The following is a 9320-nucleotide window of genomic DNA, read 5'->3' as shown; positions in this document are numbered from 1 at the left end:
ATAGCCTAGCGCGGAGAGAAATGCTGTTTCTTATAAGGATGTTAAATTGGCCTCTTGTAAGGAAATAACAACTAGAAGAAAAGTAGGAAGTGGATATAGCGGCCGCTCGTTATAAACCGGATTTAGAAAGTAGAAAAATGCATTCTGCACTGGAAAGTCTTATTCGGAGGTATTAATTTTTATAAAACAGAGCTTTTCTTTACCGATATAAACCGGATATCCATTTTACGGAGATATAAGCGAAAAATTAAATTGATTTACACATCTGTATTTCGAAAATAATTAAACTACGTAATAAAAGATAATATAAAAAATAATATATTAAACGATATAATATTTGTAATATTATTTAATAAATTAAAAAGTGAAGTATCTTATTTCAACTTATTAATTTTAATATTTAATTAATGTCCAGGCAAAGACGGTTTTTCCGCATCTCACCCGCAACCACCACGTTCGATCCACGTTGTCGGCGCTTGGTGTCGGTCCGGGGAGATGAAGGGGTGACCCTAGGGCGCCGACCAATCACAGCGCTCTATCGATCGCCCGATCGTTATCGATCTACGCAACCCCTCGCGCAGTTGAGGAGATACGCCGGCCACGTGGCGAGCCTCGGTTTTCGCGACGGATATCGAGGCATCTCCGGGTGTTCTCTCACGGTTTATCGTCGCGTATTTGAGTCTCGCCTCGCCCTTGGGGGCCTTGTGAACTGCAGTGTCCTTTGCAAGACACCGCCGTTGTTTATTCAATGACATTCAACCGGTGAATTTCGCCATGATAATTTCGTGTGCTAACAGTCAGGCGATAATACGCAAGCATCGAAACTGCAACATTCGCAATCGAAACCTTATACGAAGTAAAAATTCGGATAAAATTTGCGTAGCGAACTGATCGAGAGACACCTCGTCCGTCTTCTTCGTCGCGGCCGTGATTCTCGTCTGGTTTCGATCAAGTGATTTTTTGAGGAACTCGAGAAAGATAAAATGCGCGAGGAACATTTCTTATCGCGGCTCGTCTCATTCGCCGCTTACTGCAAATTCTCGGCGACGTTCATTCCGCCAACGTGAATCGACCGAAGAATCAAATGGTGCTTGGACTTCGTTTTACGTCGTGGCAAGTTTCTTGCACCGAGAACGGGTGTCGTGGACTATCCCGCGAGTGTCCAGTGCGCGGAAGGATGACTCGTCACGTCCCAACTGAGAGGAGGAGGAGGCCTCGGAAAGGCATCGTGCATCAACGGAGCAACTCCACGGGTAAGAATTACTTTTTCGAGACACAAAACTAGTAGCTTGTTGTAATGGAAAATTTTATTTTTAATTATTTGTAGCATTTCTAAAATTAAATTATATATTTCTTTTTGTTACAGATCAACGCAGCTGCATTCACCGTCGTCAACGAAAGTGCCGTCACCGTCGATATTAATAATTATACGAACCGCAGCCGGTTCGTCGGTCGTTTCGGGAGTTTCGCATAGTATTCGGGCGGATTTTTTTGAAATACGACTTTTTTTAAATCGCGAGTGTCGAACATGGAACGCGCGAAAGTGATCAGTAATTTTCGCGATTGTAAAATCACGGTCGGGGTGTTCGCGAGTGACTTGTGCGCGGAAGGATGACTCGACACCCAAACTGAGAGGAGGAGCAGGCTCGGGACGGGCATCCTGCATCGGCGGAGCAACTTTTAGGTAAGCATTGAATTTTTTAAATAAAATCTTTATTAAAAAAAAAAAAACTTTTTATCTTTTTTTTTTTTTTATTAATCTTATTAATTAATATACTGGCATGTCTACATTAATATTTTCCATTTTATGTTACAGTCACCGGCAGAATTTTACAACTCCGCTGATGCTCATGCAGATTGGTAAGTAGCATAATTTTTTAATAATACTGGGATTGTTAATTGTTAGGCCATTAGGTATTGTAATAAGGATTGTAGTTAATAATTTAAGTAAATAATTATTTTATGAAGATTTATTCGCACGTGACTTCTCCATTAGCGGGTTATGACAAAATCCTGCGATCAGTATGCGTGACGTGCGCATTAATTAATGGAAAAGCGGCAGCTTCAATAGAGCGACGGGGTCTGATAATAATATACCGCGCGCGCTTACTTGCTAATGGTTTTCTATCGCGCCGGTGAGGGAATAATTAACTCATTACAAGCGATCGCGCATTGATTAAAGTCCACCGCTGCGGCGGACGAATTCGGACCATAATTCGTGAAACAATTGGCTCGCGATCGATTTTTAAAAATACGAATCAAAGGCGCGACTAACTCTGCCAAAAACAAACCGCGTCGAATCATTGTAATTATTACTCGAAGCGCAAAGTTTGCACTTAACGCATCGGTGAATCGCACACTGGATTTGCTATTATAAATACGATTACACATTAAATGTTATTAATAATAAAATTAATAAAACATTACACGATTGCGCGCATATGCACTGATTAGGTGTGTTTTAGAAATGTTTTTTAACTGCGAAATACGTTTGATGCGCCAACGAAGCGTACAATAACACGAAAATAATATTTAGTGAAAACTCGTGTGATGTGAAAACTTTTCATATCACTAAATGCTTAAAAAAAAGGGGGGAGATGGGAGGGGAGAAAAACTCTCGCTATCGTCATTATGCTATGTGCGAAATTGTAATGTCTTGAATAAACACGCACTCTGGCAATTGAGTAATAAGGAAACTCTCGAGATCCGCACGCATTCAACGTATATTTACCGCCTACGTACGTTCGAGCGTTTACGGCACGTCTTGATGGTGAAAAACGCGACCCTTGAGGCAACAATTTTCTTTAATCGGCACGGGAGCTCGCATAATTGCGCCCGCTCGCCTCACATACTCGTATATATGTCGACCCAATCGACGGTCACGGCCATATGATATACCAAGTAGTCTTGAAGCGTCGTATGTATTCCGATCGCAACCCTTAGACGTTCAGCTATCAAAATTAATTGCAACGCCGAAGTAATATTGATCGTGAAAATACTTTTTATTAGAAATAAAAATTCTACTGAACAAACTCTCTCTTAAAAAAAAAAAAAAATATATATATATACATATATAAAAGCAAGGTGTGGTTTTATCGTTAATTTTAAAATGCATTAAATTCTGACATTACTAAATAAATCCTGATTTATCAGCGGAAGGAGATGGATTTAAAAAATCGATTTTGCGTCCGATCAGTTACATAATTAGGCACGGAGATACGCAACGAATTTGGGACACTCCGTATATATGCATATTCCGAACGAGAAGGCACGTAAAGGCCTTTGCCCGGTTGATTGAAATTTATGTTTTAATTCATAGTCGAATAGGCGGGAATGGCAAACAATGTGCGCGCATGGTCGTCGACGATGGACCGCGGGAAGAGAGAACGGCGGAGAGATTGAGAGGGAGGGTAGCGAACGAGAGGGACGGGAGATGGACGAGGAAAGGGTGCGAGGGCGGGTCATCTCGTTTCTCTGTTTGCTGTTAATTTACAGTGACGCGCCGCGGCTGAGTGCGTCCGGCGCTAATAAATTTCTAGAGCCACCCTGGCAACTCGGCACCCCCCCTTCTTCCTCTCTCCCTACACTTTTTCCCCGCACCCCCAATTCGTTGTCTCCCTTGTCCCTTTTTTTCTCTCCCGCGTGAGCCACCGCAGCGACGAGATATTCCGGCCGCATCGAACCGCCTGTCGGCGCCGCGCCGGCCGATGTAGCCGCTCGGAGAAAAAGCGGCCTGTAAACGTGACACGCGACCGCACGCGCGGATTTTGTATATTTGATCAAATTGTAACCATTACCACTTCGTGCATTACGAAAATTCCATTTTAATCGCGACGCAGTGAGGCTCGATTGTCCGAACTAATTGCGAAACATAGTGTCTGGATTATTGGGTTTTTTAAATTTTTTTTTTTGGTAACAGCATCGACGAGCAAAATTGTAAAAACAGTATTTTTTTACATCTTTATTTGAAAATGAAGAGAATCAAAAGAGTGTTGGGTATATTTTATAACTGTTGATATTTGATTTTTCGTAATATAAAATAAAATGAGCTCGGATCTCTTTGCAGATAAAATGCAATTAAAAAAGTTAATGAGATCTGATAGGATATTGGGAAATTAATAATTTAATATAAATAAAAAAATTAACGCTTTACGAGCTTCGTTGGTACTGAGGTTAGTAAATGCTTTGAATAATTATACATTTCTAGAGTTCTCAATACTAAAGAATTATTCTCTCACTCCAAACTTGTTCCCTGCAATTTTTCTACTCCGCTTTTTTTTTATTCGCTTTAATGGGGCTCTAAAACTGCGTCATTACTATCGAGATAAAGTAACTTTCGCTTGAACGTAAAGTAATGCAACCTATATTTTATCAAAAGTGGACGATACCTTGTGAAAGAAAAGCCAATGAATCTTTCTCCATTAAATTTTTCGAGAATTTACGGAGTTCCTTCGTTTTGCAACAGTTGAAAGAAATAAGGCTTACTTTAATAATTATAACATCTGAGAAATACATACACGTAACAAAAGGTACGTTGCATTTCATCATGTTTAATTAATTTAACTCCGTAAAGTTTAATACAATTCGTTGCCGTGAGAATACATAGAAATGTCCTAAGCTCTCACACGATTTCTGATATACGTGCTATTTCACCCTTTTCAATCCTCCAACGAAAACTTTCTTGTTTTGTTTCGTAATATCATCGCATCGTAATATCACGGGATGATGCAAAATCGCAGACTCGCGCGGCAAAACGTATGAGAGCTTGAGAAAGTAGCGCAGCAAAAAGTCCGACAAACAAAGTGACGGCCGCCAGGGACAGTAAATTTTCATCGATATACAAGGCAAAGCACGCCGTGAGAAATGGCGTTGCGAGCAAATTGTACTAGCAGTCAGTATTTTTGCGCGACAGAGATTTATGACGATCGACGCGTTTCGCGAATTTCAGGCAGTCCGCCCGTGTTTGCTTCAGTATTTTCGAAATGGACGTTATGGCTTCCTCTGTGCAACATTGAGGGATTTTAAAATGGTTACCGAGTTCGACATTGAGAAATATATTTAAAAAAAATGTTGTCGTTTGCGGGAACGGCTTATGCGTTTAAATATACATGCTTAAATACACAAGTATAATGCACGCGCTTATAAAAATTGCAGCATGATTGATAGAATTATAACGAACTTCGAGTCCTACGTCCGAGTTTTGTTGCACGGAGTTGTCTGACAAATTAATAAAAATAAGAAATTGGAGAACGACGTCGATCGATTTCTTAATAAAATTTATTGCAGTAAGCGCTCTATGCGTCGTTAAGATCTACGGTTAAGTCGCACTCAATCTCAGCCGTCGATTTAAGAGTGCTCGACCATGTTTAAATTTACGCGGAAAGGGAGCAGTCGACGATTTTGTGTGGAAGTTTAACCGCTTTCAAATATCTCATTAATTTCTGCCAATGGCAGACGCAAGTTCGCTGTTCCGCTGCAGTTTCGAAACTCCCGAGAGATCATACTCCGGGGCAAAATAAAGAAATGCAGGAAACTTTACTTGAGCTATCCCACTGTGGAACGGTGAGACGAACAGAAAAGAAATAAGAGAAACGGGTATTTCTTCTTCCTGTTGAAACAGAGATATATGTGAGTGTATACGAATCATCATCTACGCGAAACAAACAAATCTAATTTTCTAGTAAGATTGACATGCAGCGATGTCAAATATTCCAAGTACATGAATGCATGAAATAAAAAGCATTTAGATTTTCTTTCTGAAATTTGATAATCTAGCGTTATTTAAAAAAAAATAAATTTTCTTCTTAGAAAAGATATATCTGAGTTCGTGTGTTTCACATATTTTGCCCGTTTTAAATTCAATTTCTCTTCTCTTTAAATTAAATCGTCAAATTGATATAAGAAGTAATCCTCGAAAATTTATAAGCTTAAGAAACGTAGGTAGGCTATTTTTTAAAGGACATGATTTTGGTTAGATTGTTAAATTTATTACAGAATAACAGTGAACGGCATATGCACGAAATATTATCTATATGTACGTACGTAACTTTTGTATATTTTACATGTTACTCCATACGCAAAATATAAAGCAGAGAACTGGAGAACACGTCAGAATTGTGAATATGTCGGTTTCACTTCAATACGACTCGTATTTCACTCTACGTCGTGAAGCTGCGTATAGACATTGCTTCCAGTTTTCGAAACTATTGTGATGTTTTTGTTTGTAACTACTCACCAAATATGCTCACCGCTTCTATTCAGTCAGTTCTCAATTTGTGCAAGCATATATATATATATATATATATATATATGTATATATATATTTTTTTTTATAAAAAGCAACTGACGCGTAAGTCCGTTAAAAAATGTGTTACTTTAATTCAACCTATAGCGTAATAAATTATAGACAATCATCGATTGTATAATAGAATTATATCCGACGAAACATCGGCGAATAATATTGCTAAAAAAGTTATAGATAAAGTTTCTTTTAAGTAATTAAAAAATTTTTAGTAGGAACCTTTAGCTCCCGTATGTGAAAAACATTACTTAATTTTATCTTGATATTGAATTGTTGATTGAAAATTGATTTTGGACCGGGTTTACATTACGGAAAAAAGAATCTTTCTTTTGTGTCCCCGAATGTCATCAAATTGAGTTAAAACAAAAGGAAATTGCGAAGTTTTATCGATCACACTTAATGGCTCGATTCATTTCTGCCCGTCGATCCTCTGGAGATAACGTTTAATAATAGAGTAGCCTCAAAGGATGAGCTAGGATGGTAGAATTGATTGGACGCTCATTACAGGAAGACAAATTTGTCCAGGAGCTATAAATTTGTGAGTCGGTCGTGCGGCGGAAAGTTCTTAAGATCGAAGTTTCTACTGTAGAAACGTAGGGCCATAGAATCGAGGCGGTAGATCAGCAACTGGTACTTTATCAGCTAAAAGTCGGACACGGCTCGGCCGGAAGTACGACAACGGGAAGAGCAGATTTACATGCGAACGGCGCATTCGAGCCCGCGATCTCTTGCATTCAAGCGACGTATCGCCCCTTATGGATACGCGCGATAACTCGCATAACTTATGCAATCTCGGCCGCTTCGCCATGCAAAGTGGGTTAGTCCGTTATTTCAATGAAACGACAAGGCCGTAGGATGAATAAAATTGTAAAAACACAGTAGTCATTTAATTTCTAAAATAATTGTTTCAATATATAATTCTTTCTCTTTCTTTTTCTTTTTTTGTGAATTTACTGGCGAGTTTATTGGCAATAATAAGTATATTTCAACAAGTAATTTTCTCTCGATTCTGCACGATTTTCTGTCACTTTAATAATCTTTTCTTTCGCCGTTTATTTCCCTTTCGCCGCCACGCCAATGTACATCGCGATTCGATCCGGGAAAACAATCAACGGCGGAGATCGCGGCAGCTCGCTTTCGTTTCCCGTCATCGTTTTCAATCGGCAACGCGGGTTCAAATCGCTCGTAGCCCGTACTAACGGGGATTTAATTAACTTCGCTCCCGAGGGAAGTAATAATGGCGCGTTTTACGTAAAATGTAGCGACGGCGGGACGAGGGTTAAAGAAACGTCGCCCGGGACATCGATTCATTTGGAAAACGTGGCGTCGTTATTGCATAGTTTCTAGATAACAAAGTATAGCTGCGATACAAGACCATTTGAAACAGCCGCAACTTTTCTACCGCGCTCTCGCGACGGGAATATCGAACATATAATAACTCCATCATACTCTCGACGTCCCCTATCTCACCAATTGCAGGCGGCGGTCGAAGTTTTAAGAGGATCTCGCTCGAGTTTGTAAAATGAAACTTGTGGATCATTTCCGTTTTATCTTTGCTTTCGCCGATATCTAGGCACTGGATATACCCTCGGTAATCTCGGTATGACTTTTGTATTTATTATACGATAAGTTTCGTTTGCGCATTTCCTTTAAAGCAATATATACGTATATTTCAACTTGACATGCCATCGCGTTGTGAATATTTCAATTGTCATTAAAAATCCGTCGATTATGTTGCCTTCGAAATTGAAGATACCAGAGAATTACGGTCAATCCTTCTTACTGTTGTTTTAAGCAAAATTGTATCTATGATATCCCGGGGCGGATTAAAAATTGAGCACAGCTCCGCCGAGGATGTAACGGCCGCCTTGCGACGCATCCAAGTTTGATTAAGTGGCGGCCGTTACTCGCGCATACCAGTATTAGCGAACTTGCCGAGAACTTGTTCATTAATGGATCGGAGCTCTCGCGGACGCCTTGGGTAAATCCACGCTGTAATCCGATGGACGAGCTCGTCGTACGGCAATTGAAACTGCCAGCGGCAGCCGAACTGCCGTCCCGAGTCGCCCGCAAGTAATATACGCGCGTATAATTAGTTGCGTCGCACACTCGATAGCGCACTCCGCTGGGGTGATTTGTTGGACATGGTAATTTTATCGCTCGTGCACGTCTACGTGGCGTATTTCCGCCGCACGGAGGCTGTGTGGGTTTGCAAATGCTGGGCTGCTACCCGACGCTATCGAGTCGTTGATGCTAAAAGATAACTCGATGCTAAAAGATAACCTGGAGCAGTTATCATTGCGACGTAATTGGTAACGTTAATTAATCCATTTTATTTTATTTCAAGAAGTACATCTTTGCAACCTGTAAAGTGTACTTAAAAAAAAAAATTAATAATAGTAATAATAATAATACAAAGATTTCTTTCCAAGCGATCGAGATCGAATTATATTTCCGTGAAGCGGAGAGAAAATTATCGGAACTTGAAATGAAAAGCATCAATACTTCAGTAGCGTCGTAATATCCTTAGTGTAGTTAGCGTCGCAAGCTCTATATCCTGAAATACAGCCGGTCAGTAGCACGAAGACGGCGGAAATTGATGATGATAGAAGAGCGAGAACTTTGCCGTCCGGAAATTAGCGACTTGAAATAGAACACGAAACAGGTGCGCTTGATAAAAAATATTCAATTGAGCTTTGTCGTTATTACCCATTTATACACATGCGCTTGTCGACCATTCGATACAAGTATTTTTTTAAATATACGTCAATCTTTTTAACTGCAGCAAATATATTTTCGCGAAAGATAAAAAGATGACATAAAATAAAAATTTACTTACCTTTTACTCATATATTCATATCAGCTTATTATTGTATTTATTTTTTCTTTCTTTCGCAATATGGATTTAAGTTTGAAATAAAAATTGTTGCATCGAGAATTCGAAGAGTTTTCCAAAAATCATAAACTGGACGGGATCGGGATGAAATTGGATCGATCGGTGAATAAAAAACACGTTACG

The 9320-nt window shown here is 39.6% G+C and overlaps 1 long non-coding RNA gene across 1 annotated transcript; it reads left to right on the top strand.

Annotated features, from left to right (window-relative positions):
- Window positions 1-420: 420 nt before the first annotated feature.
- Window positions 421-6305, top strand: LOC139109804 (uncharacterized). Its single transcript, XR_011546896.1, has 3 exons — window positions 421-1253; window positions 1367-1684; window positions 1817-6305. It is a non-coding gene; the product is annotated as an uncharacterized lncRNA (long non-coding RNA).
- Window positions 6306-9320: the final 3015 nt, after the last annotated feature.

The sequence above is a fragment of the Cardiocondyla obscurior genome, linkage group LG18 (genome assembly GCF_019399895.1).
Source record: "Cardiocondyla obscurior isolate alpha-2009 linkage group LG18, Cobs3.1, whole genome shotgun sequence".
Taxonomy (NCBI): Eukaryota; Metazoa; Arthropoda; class Insecta; order Hymenoptera; family Formicidae; genus Cardiocondyla; species Cardiocondyla obscurior.
The sequence above is the reverse complement of the archived record's forward strand: the minus strand, read 5'-3'. Positions and strand labels throughout refer to the sequence as shown.